The sequence below is a fragment of the Coenobita brevimanus genome, chromosome 72, assembly GCF_032717465.1.
Source record: "Coenobita brevimanus isolate Jiangsu-jjx chromosome 72, ASM3271746v2, whole genome shotgun sequence".
Classification (NCBI taxonomy): domain Eukaryota; kingdom Metazoa; phylum Arthropoda; class Malacostraca; order Decapoda; family Coenobitidae; genus Coenobita; species Coenobita brevimanus.
This window is the reverse complement of record NC_137025.1, coordinates 34,329,996-34,348,416: the sequence shown is the minus strand read 5'-3', so window position 1 is coordinate 34,348,416 and position 18,421 is coordinate 34,329,996.

Here is an 18,421-nt window from a genome sequence, read left to right as displayed (position 1 = left end):
ATTATTTTCTCAAAGATGCCTATTTAAGACATGTACGAAAACGAAAGTAAAAACGAACTGGGGCTTTCTTTTAAAGGCTATTTATACAATAGCGATGTGTTTTTTCCACTGCTTTAAACTGAAAGTACCATACTGTTACGAAATAATAACATAGTGAGTAAGAATTAGTCTGAAAGAGAGAGTGGGGGAGACAGCGGTATTTAGAAACAGGGATAGGGGTGTGTGTGTGTGTGTGTGTGTGTGTGTGTTGCCTACATCTAGCTGACATCCTTATTTATCTTTACTTAATTTAAATGATCAATAATTAACTAGCAAATTCCTTTCTAATTATTGCACATTACTAATAAATAATAATTAATAAAATACTGATGTAATATAGAACAAACATCATTAATTGACAGAAATGACGAAAGTATTGTTTTTCATCATTAATAACTACAACCAAACCGTCAGCATAGCTGTATGTACTCAACGACTCCAGACCTGTATTCGTCGCTTGAGTAGTGAGGAGCGTGGTAACACGTGAGTACAGCCAAAAAGTAGTGGTGCTCTCAGTTTCACTGGCTAAAAAAAGTAATGGCGTTACCACCATCGCTATTAAAATAGTAGAGACGCTATGTAGCGCACTATTCCCAGCTTTGGTAACACTGTACCTCTGTAAAGGGATTTGTGGTCTATGTGCAGAGTTTGTTGCGCAAAATAAAAGTAAGCCCAACAAAATTAGGTCTATGCTTCTTGACCATAATACCCACCTGCTTAGTACCTTGGTGTAACTCTTCCTTTTCCAGTCACACAATAACCTACTAGACAAAATTCAGAACAAAGCTGCTGGAAGTATTAATAACCCCGCTATAACAAGTAAACTACCTCCTCTACAAGCAAGAAGGAATGTTGCCTCCCTTGCATTATTTTACAGGTATTTTTATGGCAAATGCTTAGATGAAGTTGCGTCATTGTGCCAGCTCTCCGTGCCTTCCCTCATGCTACATAGGCATCTGGTAGTGCTCGTGACTGGAATGTCACACTGCCATATTGCAGAACTTCTGCCTATCAGTATTCTTTCATTCCTCCAAGTGCATCTCTTTGGAACTCACTTCCCCAGAGCTGTTTCCCCCAAACTTCCATCTGTAGCTGTTCAAGTCCATCTGTTCCAGATATTTTATGAATGGAGGATGCTAGTAACCTGGTGTATGGATTTTTTTTTATTCATTTGTTTTTCTCTCCTCTTGTTCTGTAAAAAAAAAAAAAAAATACATACTCTTCGTGGCATTCAGCAACTTCCCATTTACTCCATGTATTCTTAATATTTTTCACATTCCTTGTCTATCCACTATGTCATAATTGTGCTTTCTCCTAATCTTAAAGGCTGCATACAACTTCTTTCCCTTCTCTAAAATCTTTTCCACTAAAGATCTAAGGATGAGTATCTGATCTACACAACCTTTTCCTTTCCTAAAACCTCCCTGTTCTTCTTCAACGAATTCCTCTGTTATATCCTTAACTCTGTCAAAAAATATCCTGTGATACACTTTTCCCATTGCACTCAGAAGACAAATGCCCATATGATTACCACACACTTCTTTTCCCCTTTTCCTTTGTACAAGGAAGTAATTACATCTCTCTTCCAATCCTCCAAGACTCTACCTTCCTCCCAAGCCAATTTGAACATCTTTCATATCCATTCTGCAACTATCCCCCATGCTTCATCATTTCAGCATACAGTCAATTCCTGGGGCTTTCCCCATTTTGTCTTTCTTCATTGATTCCACTACTTCCAACCTACTGATCTCTCCCTCCCTTCTCACCTCCCTCCTTCTCCCAGCCATTCTCCGGACTTATGCTTGCATTACTTTCATTCTCTATGTTTAACAGTACCTTAAAGCGTTCTCTCCATCTGCTCAATTTTCTCCTTTCTCCTCAAGCAATCTACCATTTTTATCTTTCATTCCCCTTATAACTACTTTATCATCCTCTCTAATTCACTTTACCACTTTCCAGAACATTTTCTTACTTTTCCTTCCGATAAAGCCCATATTTTAATGTAAGTAAAATGGAGACAAGGAAAAATATAACAAAAAGAAAAAGTAAGACAAAGACAGAGGAACCAGAAATGCATCAGGGTTTCGTAACATGACTGAAGTTATGAAGTTATGGCTGTGCTAGAGGCGAACGTGTGTGGTGAAACAGTGTGCGATGCGTCATTGTCTGGCGTGGGATTATCAGGTGCAGCAGTATTGGTGACGGAGTGTGAGGTGAAACAGAGTTGGTGTTGGAGTGTGAGGTGCCGAAGTGTTAGTGCAACAGTGGTGGGTTGGGAGTGTCCGGTGTTTCAGTGTTGGTGAGGAGGGTGTCAGGTGCAAGAGTATTGGTATAGGAGTGTCAGCTGCAGCAGGGATGGTGTGAGAGTATAAGGTGTAGCAGTGTTGATGTGGGGGTGTCAGATGGAGCAGTGTTGATGTGGGAGTATGAGATGTGTCATTGTGTGTTATGACATTGATAACGAGGCAGTGTCTGGTGTGTAGAGCATGGTGAGGGAGTCTGTGATGTAATGGTATGTGGGGTAACATGTCGAGAGGTGGTAGGATGGGGTGTGGCAGTTTTTAGTGTAGTAATGTGTCGTGAACGAGTGTGTGGTGTGACATTTTTAAATGTGCCAATGTGTGAAGTAGTAGTGTAATACAAGTGCTCGTGGAGCCTTCGGGCCCCTCAGACTTGCTCCTGCGGGGGGGCTCTCGCCTGCTGTAATATATTTTAGTTATAGATAAGGAAAACAATTTTATATAGGTCCTATGTCGGGCGCCTGGAGCGGCGTTTTTTGGTCATGATGTGATCGCTCATTAAATGTAGTAAAAGTTTTTCAATCGTGATGGGACAAAGATTTTCACATCAGCGAATTTTTTGCGACTTTTTCGTCAATTTTGGTGCGATTTGAATGTGTAGTTTCGGCTGCCCAAAATACACACACAGAGACACACGGCTAGTCCTATAGTATATTAGATGTGTCAGTGAGAGGTGTAATTGAAATCGATACGTAAGGTGTGACATTCTGTGATATTGCGTGAAATGCAGCAATGTGAGTTGCGACAGTTTGAAGTGTTAGTGTGTAAGAACATAATGATATGCTAAAGTGAAGAAAATTCTCCGGAATATTAAGGCAGTAATCAATTAAATGCTTTAACCCCTACACTGCGGGCATGTTTACCAATGTTTTGCATGTCCCTCAGGGTTATTCGGGCTCCTACAGACTCTCAAAAAATATTTGCCAAAAATCAGTTATTAGTCCTAGAATATTAAAATTACAAATGTTTATGGCACATACCTTCAGCTTTCTCCTGGAATGTTTGTTGAGCCTTCGTCGTTACCGTAGGACTTGTGGAGACCTCTGAAGTTGAGTAACGAAGTCTCCACTTTACACTTCCTGACAACCCATAATATGATTACCACAGCCAGATATTAACACTATAAACACTACTCTATGATTTTCAAGTAGTTTGGGATCCATACTCCAAAAAAAACCCACTGTGAAAGTAATGGAAATTACGAGCGCTTCTGATCGTCGCACTTGCGCTAGTTCGCTCTTGGTACTCTGTCATTTATTATTCATAAAACCCCTCACACTTTATATTTCTATTACTATATCACACTTATATATATCTGGAGTCTTTCTCCATAAGTTTCCTTCAGTAGTATTAGTTTATTGTCACTGAAGTCATTCAATTTTTCATTCAGTAAAATACGTAGAGAGCCACGGATTCACTTTCACTGTTATAACATAAATTATTTGTACTCATATTCTTATATTACTAATTACTTACATTACTATTTACATTTTCTATTCTATTTTCAATATTTACCCTTCTATTTTACTTACACTATGTTATTCACTGTCACTTTCAGTAAGATAAAAGTATAATACACTGTTCAATCATATGTACTGAACATCCATTGCTTTCACTTGCTATTTACACATTATTTACACATTATTCTCCTTTCACGCTTGCACTGTTAGAACTGCTTCTGGCTGTGGTAATCAAAGAAGCAGGTAACACAGAGGGGAACCTGGCACTCAGCGCACTGCCAAGAGGTGCGTTTATGCTCAGGTGTGCGGCGGGTGGTATGTGCACACACCTGACACCTGTGAATCGCAGCCTTCCTTTTACCTGTGGCAGGCATTGGCTCCAGTCTGTGCCGATCCATATACGCCCTTTGCTCAAGTCGGTCGGGAAGTGTTACTTGATGGCGCCTTGGAGTTGCTGCTGTCACCCTACCATATCTTTCCAGCAGCTGCTGGACACAAGTCCTGGCGAACAACCTCAGGGAGAAGGACTTGGGTGGCTTGACCTTCATCTTGTACAGGATGAAGGCGTTCAGCATCGTCATATCTATGAGATGCAGAAAAACTTTCCTGTACCACCTAGTATTCTTCCTGAGGCAGTCGATCTCACCAATCATCATGTCAGACTTGTCCACCAGCCGCATGTTGATATTGTAGTCCACCACAGCATCAGGTTTCATCACAGGTTCACCTGTCCTATGGTCGACCTTCCCACTGTCTGTCATCTCCCCCTTATGTACGGTGGTGAGCATGTGCACGACTCTCTTGTCATGCCACCGTATTGCCAGCATCTTCTCAGACTTGCGTAGGTGCACGTCTCCTCGCTGCGAGGTTCCTGGCTCTGTGAATTTGGGGAAGTGGGCACGATTACTTTTGACACTGCCGCAGGAGCCAATGCCGTGCTCAGAAAGGTATTTGGCAAGTTTCGGTGCTGTATAGTAGTTGTCTGTATACAGCACATGATTCCCACCAAAATACTTTTCAAGGAGCACTTTCACTACACAGCCTGAGAAGCCAAGGGGGTGTGTTTTATCCAGATCGACAGTGCTGGCTGAATAAATGACGAAGTCAAGGATGTACCCCGTCTTACAGTCACACAGTACAAAGAACTTAATTCCAAAGCGATGGCATTTGCTTGGAATGTACTGAACAAACCGAAGACGTCCTCTGAACAAAACCAAGGATTCGTCAATGACAACCTTCTGAAAGGGGTGGAAGAATGACATAAACTTATCCTTCATTCTGCTCAGAATCTCCCAGATCTTCCAGAGTGGGTCGGTTTGGGAAGGTACATCATTGTCGGCAAAGTGCAGGTTTCCCATGATGTTCCGGAAGCGATCTCTGGCCATGTATTTATTGAAGGTGGGTGAGGGTAGTAAGGGGTCCATGGACCAGTATTCTTTCAACTCATGCTTCTTGGAGTGTGGCATGAGAAGCATGAGGGCAAAGAACACATACAGCTCCTGCACTCCCAGCATGGACCACTGTTGCATCTTGGCTGCACCTGTACCACTTGCAGCACGTTGTGATTCATACCTGTTGGTCTCATCACATATGTGCTGCATGACTTCATCATCTAAGAAGGCCAAAAGGTAGTCCACACACTCAGCATTATCGTCAAGAGTGAAGGCAGGCTGAACTCCTGAGGAGCTCTCATCAAACACTAAATGTTCAGGCACAAAATCGGACCCTTCCGTCCACGCGAAGGCGTCCAGGATTCCCTGTCATGTTGGTGTAGGGCGGGTGGTGGTGGTGGTGGTGGGTGGCTGTGAGGAAGATTTACCCCATTCAAGGTCACTCACACTGACCTTGGGTTGCCGTACAGCACTAGCAGCCCTTACCCTACTAACAACTCTACTTTTCAAAGTCCTGGATTTACCTCTTCCTCTATGGCCTGCCTTCACTGTTGATGCTGGTGGTGACTCCGACGACGAAGACTCCGATGATGAGGAAGAAATGAGTGAAGTGGGGCTTGGGGAACGGGGAGGTGAATGCACTCGGGACTCATGGCGGGCTGGGTCACGCAGGGGCATTGTTCTGGGGCTAACACGCCGCCTTTTCACTCCCTTCCCAAATTCCTTGCCTTGCTGCACTAACGGCTCCTTTCCCTTGGAGCTAAAGACTACTTCCGACACTGAAGCACTCGTATTAGCACTTTCTGGCATGATTACCTCACCCGGCTTATCACACAATTCACCCGAATCGTCAAAATCACTGTCCATCATCACCATGGACAATTCTGCTAGTTCACGTGCCACTGCAGAGCCACTAAGTCCTTTCCTGCTTTCCTCACTACTTTTCTTAGGGGTAGAGGTCACGGGGCCCTTTGCAATGGGCGCAGAAGCGGCAGAAATGGCGGGGCGCGAGTGCGACATGGTTTCACTACAGCGGAGGACAAGGAACTAAATGCCGCGGCTTATCTGAGAAGGCAAGGGTTGACAATGACACTGAGGCTGACTGCTGCTAACTTACATGCTAATTTTTTATAGGTAGAAAATCTCTGCAATACATAAAGGAATAGGTAGTTCCAGGTGAATGTAAATGTCACTTAGGCTTCTCCCTTCCTTTCTGATATATATTTTTATTTCAGACATCAATTACAAGGCATAATTCAAAGGGGAAATTACCGTGGTAATGTAGCGAATGAATGCACGTGAGGTGTTGTCAGGTGATAATTAGCCAATTCCTGGTGTATAACACTATCATTTACCTTATTTTTTTTTGGTATATATTATTTTGTATATATACCAATGGATGAAATCTGTGGAAAAATCTGGGGGAAATTTGTGTAGCGCAGCGCGGCGTGGGAGGTGAGAGGACAGGGTAATGGAGGGCAGGTAGGGAGGGGAGTCACGAAGAGGGTAAAATCGCTAAAATGTCAACAATGGATGGGAGTACAGATGAGATTTGGAGTGCTGACTAGTGTTGGACATTGGCAGTCCTGATAGATGATACAAGCCACCACTTGAGAGCCCGGGATTATTCAAAATAACACAGAATCACAAAAGTGACGTCCCACGGTATGATCCATTGTGACGCCCCGCGGTTAATGGGTTAATATAACCACATAAGTTGAAAAATCTGAAACTAGAGTAAACTAGGCAGTTTGTGGACTTAACCCACCCCATCCCGTCGACGAATGGGTACGTTGCAACATTTTGCACTTGCCAGTCCCGACGACGTACTGGTACGTCGTGCAATTGCAAGGTCCCTAATTTGCACAGTTTTAAATTTTTGCGTGTGATTTTTCGTACCTATACACGGGACACCTTCCTCTATTCACCTACAAGATGCCAAGCAGGGACAATGCCTTACACTGCATAACCTCCCCCTCCTCCCCCACACGTCATTCTCTCAGCAATTCACCTGTTACCAGTGGCCTGGCCAATAAAGACATTCAGGGCCAGAGTGATTCCCCAATCAATGACAATGTGGAGGACAAAGTTTACATAGCTTTAGAGGAAGAAACAGTCAGAAATGATGATCAGGTAATGTGGCAAAAGAAGGTCAGGTATGGTGATGAGTTGGTGAGTGAAACAATGCTTATAATGCCTATATTACTGTTTGAAAACCAATATTCTCTCGTAGTACATATAAATTCGTACCAAGTAAATAAATAAATACCGTTTATGAGTGGTGTGAAATAGTTACCCTCCCATAGAACTCGTTTTCTTTGGTGCCAGCCTGTTAGAAAACCCAGTCAGGCAAGGAGGTACTGGTACCTGGATCAAGTACTTTAAACCTCAGGTGAGCGATTTCTCTATGAATTTTCAATGTTTCTCACCAAAAGCGGAGGTTTTAGCAAAAAAAAAAAAATTCAAAAATACCTCGGGACTGGGGGGTGTTGGAGGTGTGAAATAGCTCGGGACGTGACGGGTTAATATATTATGGAATGTGTTGGCCAAAAATATCGCAGGTTTGGGAATAAGTTCAGATGATGGAAAGCCTGAGGAAATATATTTTCAAACTGTGGAAGTAAGGTATGCTCTTCACTTATTTTTCTCCTCCTTTACTGCTTCTATCCTGTTTCCTTCCTTTACTAATTATTCTTCACTTTCGTAGTTCGAAAATATGCATCGAAAAACTCTCTTCGTCCCATTATTATTTTTTTTTTTTAATAACAGAACAGAGGAAGGAAAAACAAATAAGTAATAAAAATAATCCATACAAAAGATTATTGGTGTCCTCCATTCATAAAATATCTGTAACAGTTGGACTTGAACTGCTGTTGATTGAAGTTTGGAGGGAAACAACTCTGGGGAAGCAAGTTCCAGAGAGATGCAGTTCGAGGAATGAAAGAATGCTGATGGGCAGATATTCTGCAAAATGGCTGAGTGATGTTCCAGTTATGAGTGCGGCAAGATGCTCATGTAGCACGAGGGAAGGCATGGAGAGGTGGAACAATGGATCCAACTTCGTCTGAGCATTTGCCATAAAAATACCTGTAAAATTATGCAAGGGAGGCAACATTCCTTCTTACTTGTAGGGGAGGTAGTTTATTTATACTAGCAGGGTTATTAAAAATTCCAGCACCTTTGTTCTGAATTTTGTCTATTATTTTTGTGCAACCTCTCCACCTCCACTCCACAAGGGTGAGCAATATTCAAGCTGAGAGCGCACATGACTCTTGTAAATTATACCTACCTGCTCCTCAATGAAGAAGTTACAGACTCTGTAAATAATCCAAGTTTCTTTAAGGTGGTTTTGGCAAGTGATCTGACATGAGAGGTCCAGCTGAGGGCATTGTTAAGTGAGACACCGAGAATTTCAATACTTTTGGAGATGGGAATATTAGTGGCATTGAAGGTAATACACGAATCTGGCAATATCTGTCTATTATTACTTGTATATATTTGGTTTTGCTAGCATTAAATGAGATAAGTTTTTGTCCCCATTCACTGATCATAGATAACTCTTGATTTATGTAGATGGCTGTACTGAGTTGAGAGTTAGAGATGATACTTCGTAGACTTTGTAAATGGGTGTCTGAGTGTGAATGAACTATGAAGTGTTGAGTCATCTGCATATGAATGGATATGATGTGGGTGATAGATAAGAGATCATTAATTTGAACCAGGAACAGGGTTGGTGCCAGAACTGATTCCTGTGGCACACCGGCGTTGAGTGGAAATTGGAATATACATCATCTTCTTTTATCTTTCTGTCGCTGGGATATCAGGAAGGCAGAAGCATAAAAGATGTTAGTCCATAGCAAGGGAGTTTGGACAACAGGGAACGGTGCCATACTCTGTCAAAAGCTTTAGAAATATCAAGGGCTACTGCATGAGTTTCTCCATGTAGGTCGATTGACTGATGGATGGTATGAGTCAGGAAATTGAGTATGTCAATGGTGGATCTTTCGTGGCGAAAACCATATTGTCAATCACTAATTAAGTTGTTGGATTCAAGATGTTTTAATATGTGCTTATTAATGAAAATTTCAAATACTTTACTAAGAGAAGATGTGACAGCTATTGGTCTGTAATCAGACGAGTCAGAGGAACTTCCTTTCTTTGGAATTGGATGGATATTGGCTTCTTAACATGAATTACGGAATGAAGAAGTACATATGCATAGTCTAAATAATTTGGCTAGAACAGAGGCATGTTCTGGGGAACACTTTTTCAGAGCAATTGGAGGAATTCCGTCTGGTCCTGGAGATTTCTTGGTAGGTAAATTGTCTGCGATGGATTTTACGCGTCTTGGCTGAATTCAAAGTGGAACAATTTCGGGAGAGTCAAGTTCTAGTACTGGGACGTTCTGGCTGACTTCCTCTATGGTAAAATTTTTGGCAAATTTACTGGTAAAGATATCTGCTTTCCCACATGGGTTATTTATTATATTACCATCTGAAGATTATAATGGGGGAATGGATGACGTCTTGTCAAAGTTATTATTGAATGAACTGAGAGTTGACCAGAGTATTCTATTGTCATTAAGGTTGTTAAGTAGTTTTGATGCTTGATTTTGAAGAAAGTTTGATTAAGCAAGGTTTATTACAGCTTTTCCATGGTTTCTGGCAATTTTAAATTGAGAGAGTGATTCAGATGTTTTTTATTTTAAGTATGAATTATGTGCTAATGACTTTTGGGCTGTTTTTCTGGCACAGTTGTTATCAAACCATTATGGAGAGTTCGATCTTTTAGTGAACTCTTGACTTGGTATGAATAAATCCATACCAGCTAGTATTAAGTCGCAAATGTGAGACTGGGTAGAATTGGCATCACTAGAGAAGAAAGACTGCCATGGAATGTCAGCAAGATAACTTCTAAATCCATCCCATTTTGCCTTATCAAAGTGCCATTGGGTCACCCTAACAGGTTCAGAATGGGGAGGTTTAGGGGGACTAACTAATGAAACTTTGAGATTGTGGTCAAAGAATCCAAGTGGTGACAGTACCTCTATCCTGTATTGATCTGGATTATTTGTCAGGAATAGATCCAAGAGATGGGCATTATGGTCAGAGTTCCCTGGTATCTGGTTGGTTGCTTTACCAGCTGCATGAGGTTAAGCAAAGCTGCAAACAGCTCGCACCCTAGACCAGCATCGTCAGTCTCGGCAGAATGCAGCAACCATTCAACATTATGTACATTAAAATCACCCAAAATTGTAATTTCAGTGCTGAGGGCAAGGTTAAGGCTACTCAACTGTGTGGATATGGAGTCATATACACTGGGTTCTGGAGAAGCACTGGGGGAACGATAGATTACACAGATATATTTGGTAATATTTAGAAAATTTAGTTTGTACAGTGAGTAATCAAAACTGGATGAAGTGAAGTTTAAAATAATGTCAACTGCATATTGAGATTTGAAATAACAACAGGTGACTCCATTGTTACGGAAATTTGTGAGGAGATAGTAACCAGGAGAACAAAATGAAGATATTTCAGTAGAGGGTAAGATTTGTGGTTCTGTGAGGAATACAGCCAGAGGGGATATGGACTGTAGGAAAAAATGAACTGAGTTTAGGTTAGTGCTAAGGCCACGGATATTGGTAAAATATAAGGCCGCACCTTCATTTCTTCGCTGACGAGCATGATTTGAAACTGCAACAGTCGCTACTGACACAGTCGCTGCCAGCACAGTCGCTTGATGGCCACTGGGAGAAACCTGTGCCACCAGCCCTACCTTGCCGGTGGTGGCAATCCGAGGTACCGCCTCGTTTGATAGTTATATTGCAGCGACAGTTGCTAAAGGGAGTGGGAATAGAAGGTGTGATATCTTATGTGCATGTAGTGTGGTGCGGACGGTTGAAGGTAGAGTATTAAGAGAGTATGTTGGCCTACTCGCTGTGTAAATGAGAGCACTGAATATTTTTAGCAAAGGGAGATGGTCAGGATCAAGTCCTGAGGGCTGGTGAAACGGGAGCTCCAGCTATCCCTGTCAAAAGCTTGCCATCCACCTCTGGAGTACTGCCCTGTTCGACTGGTGCTACAGTCTACCCCTCTAATAATTACCAACATCACTCCTAATGTTTCCTTCCATTCTTACTTTTCCCTTTCTCTATATCAGTTTTCCCCTTTCCTTCACCTTTCTCTTCTTTCCTTCTCACTTATAAGCATCATTATCTCCACTTTCACCCTCTCCTGAATATTATCTCTTCTTGCTGCTCCTTTCCTTTGCATTTCTCCTCCCTTATCATCTGTTCTCTTTTCATTTTTTCGCTCGCGCATTCCTCCACCTGTAATATTTTCATATTGCTTCCTATCTCTCCTCCGATTAATTTTTTCTCCTCTGAATCTCTTACCTTCTTTGCCTCTTTTTCTCTGATCATCTTTTTGACATTAATTTCCTCTTATTTATGCTTCTGATGTTAATTTCCTCTCTCTCTCTCTCTCTCTCTCTCTCTCTCTCTCTCTCTCTCTCACACACACACACACACACACACACACACATCGTCCATTGCTCAACAAATTTCCTTTCACAGTCTCCTCCAAGCTTCCCCATTTCCTTCAACAACTGATGTCATCCATTTTCCTTCTCTCATACCTTCTCTTATCACTTCATTCTGTTATTTGTTCATTTTTTTGGCCCCGTGTTTCTGTTTTTCCTTCCTTTATTATCTCATCCCTACTGATCTTATATTATTTCTGCTGTTCCCCCTCACTTTACACTTTCTGTCACTACTTCAACAAACACCCACCACTCTAAAACTCTCTTCTCCCTACCCGCGATCTCTTTCACACCCCTCCCCCCGGAAGTTTCCACCTCATACCCTCATCACTTCTTCCATGCTCCTTAATTCACCACTTCTTTATCATTATTTTTTTTCCTCCTTCCTCATCTGGCCTTTCCTTATCCCTTCTATTCGTCCTCCCCTCAACCGAAGACGGAAAGTAAAAATCTCAGTCTAAAAAATCGCCGGAGTGACGGTCCAGACTCTAGCCATGTGTCACGTTCACTTACAGCCCTGCCGGCTGAACAATATCCTGAGGCTACTGACTAGTGGACGCCGGCAAAGGCTGTTAATTTTTATACAAGCTGGGGCCACGTGCTGAAACAACATGATTGTGAGCGCTGGCCCGCGTTGTCAGCTAGTTTGTTTCATGCTGGGATTAAATGTTGAACCTACAAGCTTGCGGTTGCGAGTTTGGGCTATCAATGAAGAGCTGTCTGATGGCACTACATACAGGATTACAGGCGTTTGAGCTCGGACTGGCGACATTGATAAGGCAATGCATGTTGTGAATAAGTGATTATAACCTCAGCCTAGAATAATAATCTCAGGCTACAAAAAATATCGGCTGCAAAATGCGGATTGAAGACTTTGGGTAAAATACGGGATTAAGATTTTGAATTATAGTTTGAAGATTATACTTTATGGACTCTGTAGAATGGAAGGTTACGTCCCACAACAAAAAGCATATGGAATCAAGCAGTGAAAGTTAAGGAAATGGTCAGGTTGAGGTTAAGGACTGATTCAAGGGTAAGGCCAAGTTAATGTTACAGCCGTGGATGGAGTAAAAGGTGTAAATTATCCTTTGCATATTAGGAGTTCCACTCTGCTAAAAAATACGTAAATGATAGGTTAATAAACAGATAGAAAATATACACTTTTGGTGATGACCAAAGTACAATTGATGGTGTTTCTATAACTCAGGTGCAAGCAATGAAGCGATAACTCGAAATAAGAATAGTTTATTTTTGTACTGAGTGAAAAGGTCTATAATGAAATTCAAATCGAGCTGGTGATAAAGATAAGTGTCAGATAAAAATAACCATTTTGTTTTTTTAGTACAATTATTTTGAGGATTCATCGAGTAGGCTATTAATGATGTGAGAAGTTTGCCTCACCCTTTCTTGAGTCAGGGGAGATAGGACGCAATTGAACTATTTCACTGCAATGACGCTTTATCTTTTTTTTTTTTTTTTTCTGCATACATAGATATTTATTCACCTCAGGGAAGGCTTCGCCAACTAGAGGTGTCATCTGTTTGCTTCAGTTTCGTTAGTTACTTGGGTGTTTTCAGAATTCATGATAATATCGGACTAATTTGTTCAAAAAGAGATCCTTACAGACAAAGACATTACAGTTTTTACATTCAACGTGCCGCTGTTACGGAGGTGATTACATATTTCATTCAGGAAAACACCAGAGGGTTTTCCGTAGGTTAACGAAATACGAACAGTAAGAATGATTATTGGATCATGGTCAGATCTGGGATCGAGATGGAGAGGCAGTACAGAGGCAACATAGGCAATTACATCATCCAGTTTATTACAAATTTGCTGTTATTGCAATAGGAGTGCATGTATCTATCTATCTATAATTATAGATAGACAGATAGATAGATAGATACGTAGGTAGATAAATAGATATGATTATTTAGTTATATATATATATATATATATATATGTGTGTGTGTGTGTGTGTGTGTGTGTGTATGCATATACTGTGTGTATATATATATATATATATATATATATATATATATATATATATATATATATATATATATATATATATATAGATAGATAGATAGATATAGATAGATAGATATAGATAGATAGATAGATATCCATACATCATGCAATCCTACGTTGCCTCATGAGGAGCGTAGGAGCTCGAAGCTATTAAAGTTGGTCCTGACATTTAAGATGAGAGTGACCAGCCTCACTCATCCCTGAGTGGCATTACGTGAGCAATAAACCCCAACCACCCCTTGGATATAAACCTTTACCGGCTCAATCCGATCGGAGTGCCGTAAATACCCACTAAACCAATAGGCGCCATAATGTGGTTATATGGTTACCACCCAGCATAATAAATGGTTTCCTGGTGTACAGGAAACCATTTGACTTGTCACTCAGTGTAGAGTCACCCACAGGCATAAGGAGGAAAGAATGAAGGAAAGGAGACAGAAGAGGGAGTGTAAAGTCACCCGTAGGCAGAAGGACGAGGAAAGAATGAAGGAAAGAAAGACAGAAGAGGATCGAAAGAAAGAAGGATGGAGGAGAGGAAAGGTGAGACGCCCGAGAACAGCACTACATCGAGTGAGTGGATGGCTGTTGCCCCCACCTACCATTAGCGTCCCTACCTACCACCTACATACTGTATTTATTATTATTGACAGTATATACTGGGTGCATGTGTGCTGGTTATATACAATATATATATATATATATATATATATACACTATATTTATATATATATATATATATATATATATATATATATATATATATATATATCCTTCACGCACTCTTTAACGCCATCTGAGTCCAACCAATTCCAAGTATATATATATATATATATATATATATATATATATATATATATATATATATATATATATATATCCTTCACGCACTCTTTAACGCCATCTGAGTCCAACCACTTCCAAGTACTCAGTGACAGTCTTTTGGCAGCCCAGACCTCACGCTTCCCATACTCCTCACTCAGTGATTCGTGCAGTATCAGAAACTGATTTCAGTCATTTCATTCCCTCGCCCTTATTATAACTGCATTATTTTGAAACTGGTTTATTTTATAAATTAATGAATGGTCTTCCTAATGAACGAATAAAAAAAAAAGGAATTATCATATCATTCCCTTACTTATTCAATGTTCATTTACATATAAATAATTCAGCAATGATTATAGAGTATTGTAGAGCATTATTCTGTGATAACCAACCGACATGTGTTCCTTTCTTGACAGCAAATGGGTTGGAGGAGGGTTAGATCCCCTCCCCGGAAAACAACTAACTAAAAATACGAACAAGAAGCGTCGGACCAGGATAAACCAAAAGATGACGATTAAGGACAGCACAAAGGACGTGATCCAGATGGCGATGTGGACTGTAAGGGGTGTGAATGATGAGGTGAAAGAGAGATTGTCCAGGTGTCTGAGGGTGCGAAAGTGGATGTATGTGGATTAACTGAAACTAAATGGTGAGGTGAGAGAATGGGAGTATGGATGGAGTATATGTGCAGGAGTAGGTGAGGATGAGAGGGCAAAAGAAGGAGTGTGTATTGTTGTGATTAACAGATGGAAGGAGAATATGAGAGAGTATCAATCAGTGGGCTCAAGGACCGTGTGGGTAAGACTTAAAGTTGGACTACAAGTGTGGGCGATTGTGTGCGTTTATGAACCAACGCAAGATCGTGGAAGAAGAGTGAGAGAAGAGTTCTGGACAAATGTGGAAGTGTGCATGGAAAAGTCTGAAAGGAATGAGAGAGTTTTTTGATTGGTGATATGAATGGAAAAGTAGGGAACGTGAAGGTGGATGAAGTAGTTGGTGAGTGGGGTGTGCCTGCTGAGATAGATGAGAATGGCAGTGCTTTAGTGGACATTTGTACTGGGAGGGGGTTGGTGATTGCCAATAACCACTTCAGGCACAAAATGATCCACAGGTATACATGGCGAGTGATGAGAAGGGTGGGTGGTGAAATGAATGAATGGGAGGCAATGAATGATTATGTGTGTGTGTGTGGATGAAAGGATGCGAAGATGTGTATGGATTCAAGAGCATATACAGGTTGCGGGAGTGGCCTTTCTGACCACCACTTGGTGGTAGTCAGAATCAAGGTCCAAGTAAAATGGAGAAATAGAAACAACGGAAGGGCGGGAGAAAGGACTAGATGTAACGAGAGTGGAAAGGTTACAAGAGGATGAGAAAAATGCAGAATATAAGAAAAAAGTGGAGGAACGATTGGGTAAATATGAACTGGAGCAGATGGGGGATGTGGAAGGTGTGTCCAAGATATTCACAGAAATATGTGCAGCATGTAAGGTGGTGTGTGGGGTGAAGAGAAGACGAAAGGGGGTGCAAGGAACAGCATGGTGGAATGAAGAGGTGAGACAGGCTGTGGCATAAAAGAATAAGGTATATTATGAATAGATGAGAAATAGGGGCGTGGAAGAAGTTGAGAGACGGAAGAGAGAGTTATATGTAGAAAGGAAGAGAGAGGTGAAAACATTAGCAGGAGAGAGTAAGATGAGAGTGGATGACGAATTTGGAAGGAATTTGAGTGCCAAGTGAAGGGAATGTAAGAAAATGTTCTGGAAAGAGGTAAAGAGAGTCAGACAGGGTGGCAATGAAGTTGTAGGGGAGTGAAAGATAAAAATGGAAGACTACAAGTTGAGAAGGGAGAAAAAGTGAGCAGATGGAGAGAACACTTTAAGGACTTGTTGAGCATAAAGAATGACAGTAATGCGAATATAAGTGGCTGGGGAATGGCTGGAATAAGGAAGGAGGTGAGAAGACAGGAAGAAAACAGTAGGATGGAAGTTGTGGAAGCAATGAAGAAAGTCAAAATACGGAAAGCCCTAGGAATTGATGGAGTGTGGGGTGAAATGCTGAAGCATGAGGGAGAGATAGTAGTAGAATGGATGTGGAAGATGTGCAGATTGGCCTGGGAGGAAGGTAGAGTCCCGGAGGATTGGAAGTCAGGTACCAGTATAATTATTCCCTTGTACAAAGGGAAAGCGGAAAAAGAAATGTGTGGTAATCACAGGGGCATTTGTCTTCTTAGTGTATTAGGAAAAGTGTATGGTAGGATACTTATTGACAGCGGGAAATAACAGAGGAATTAGGTGGAGAAAAACAGGGAGGCTTTAGGAAGGGAACAGGTTGTGTAAATCAGATATTCGTTCTAGATCTTTAGTGGAAAAGCTTCTAGAGAAGGAGGAAAGAAGTCGTATGCGGCCTTCATGGATTTGGAGAAAGACTATGACAGGGTGGATAGACAAGGATTGTGGAAAGTATTATGAATATATGGAGTAGATGGGAAGTTGTTGAATGCTGTGAAGAGTATGTATAAGGGTGCTATGGCTGTAGTGCGTGTGGATAGTGAACTGTGTGAGTTTTTCTGTTCGAAGGTTGGGTTGAAACAGGGATGTGTCATGTCTCCATGGTTGTTCAATCTGTATATGGATGGGGTTATAAAAGAGATACAAGGTAGGGCAGTAGATGTTGGAGTGGCCCTAATGAGAGAGGGCAGTGTTTGGAAACTCCCTGTACTGCTGTTTGCAGATGATACTGTGTTGTTAAATGAAGACAAAGGGGAGCTGCAAGCTTCGTGGATGAGTTTGGGAGAGTATGTAAGAAACGGAATCTAAAGGTGAATGTAGGGTAAAGTGATGGTCTTCGAGAGTGGTGAAGTCAGTGAATGTATAATGAGGTTGAATAATGAGGAAATAGAAAATGTGAGTATGTTTAAGTACTTGGATAGTGTGATGAGTAAGGATGGAAGTTTGGAGGGTGAAGTGCTTGAAAGAGTACAACGAGGAAGAGAGGTTGCTGGTTCCTTGAAGGCGGTGTTAAGAAACAGGGATGTGAGCATGGAAGCGAAAAAGTTACTACATGACAGTATTGTGATACGAACTGTAATGTATGGAAGTGAAGCTTGGACGTTGTTGGAGGGACACAAGTCAAGAGTGAGAGCAGCGGAAATGAGTTATTTGAGAGGAGCCTGTGGAGTCACATGGAGAGACAGACTGACAAATGAGGATGTGAAGGAGCGTTGTGGTGTGGATGTGGATGTGATAGGAAACGTTAGGAGAAACACACGGAGGTGGTTTGGCCATGTGGAGAGGATGGAGAGTGAGAGACTGACGAGGAGAGTGTATGTGAGCGGGGTGGAGGAGGAAAGAGGGAGGGGAAGGCGTAGGATGAGATGATGGGATGGAGTGGAGAGGTATATGAGAGAGGGGTGTGTGAAAAGGGAGCAGGGCAGTGAAATGGCGGGGGACAGGGTGAGATGGAGGCGATTTGTTTGTGGCCACCCTGCATGAGATTAAAGCGTCTGGCAATAGATAGATAGATTTATCTGCGATCCTTTTCGTTAAAAAATGACACTTCTAGAAATACTAGAGAGTTTTTTATGGTATAATATTATGGAATAACCTGGCCGCTTTGAGTGAACTGTTTCCTTCGTTTCATTCTCGCCCCCCCAGACCTCACGCTCCCCACATTCCTCACTCAGTGATTTGTGCGGCATCGAAAAAATGATTAGTCATTTCATTCCCCTGCCATAATTTTTAACTGTATTGTTATGAAACTGATACATGTTACAAATGAATAAATGATCTTCCAAATGATAAAAGGGGGGATATAAAACGCCACCCTTTATCGTTCA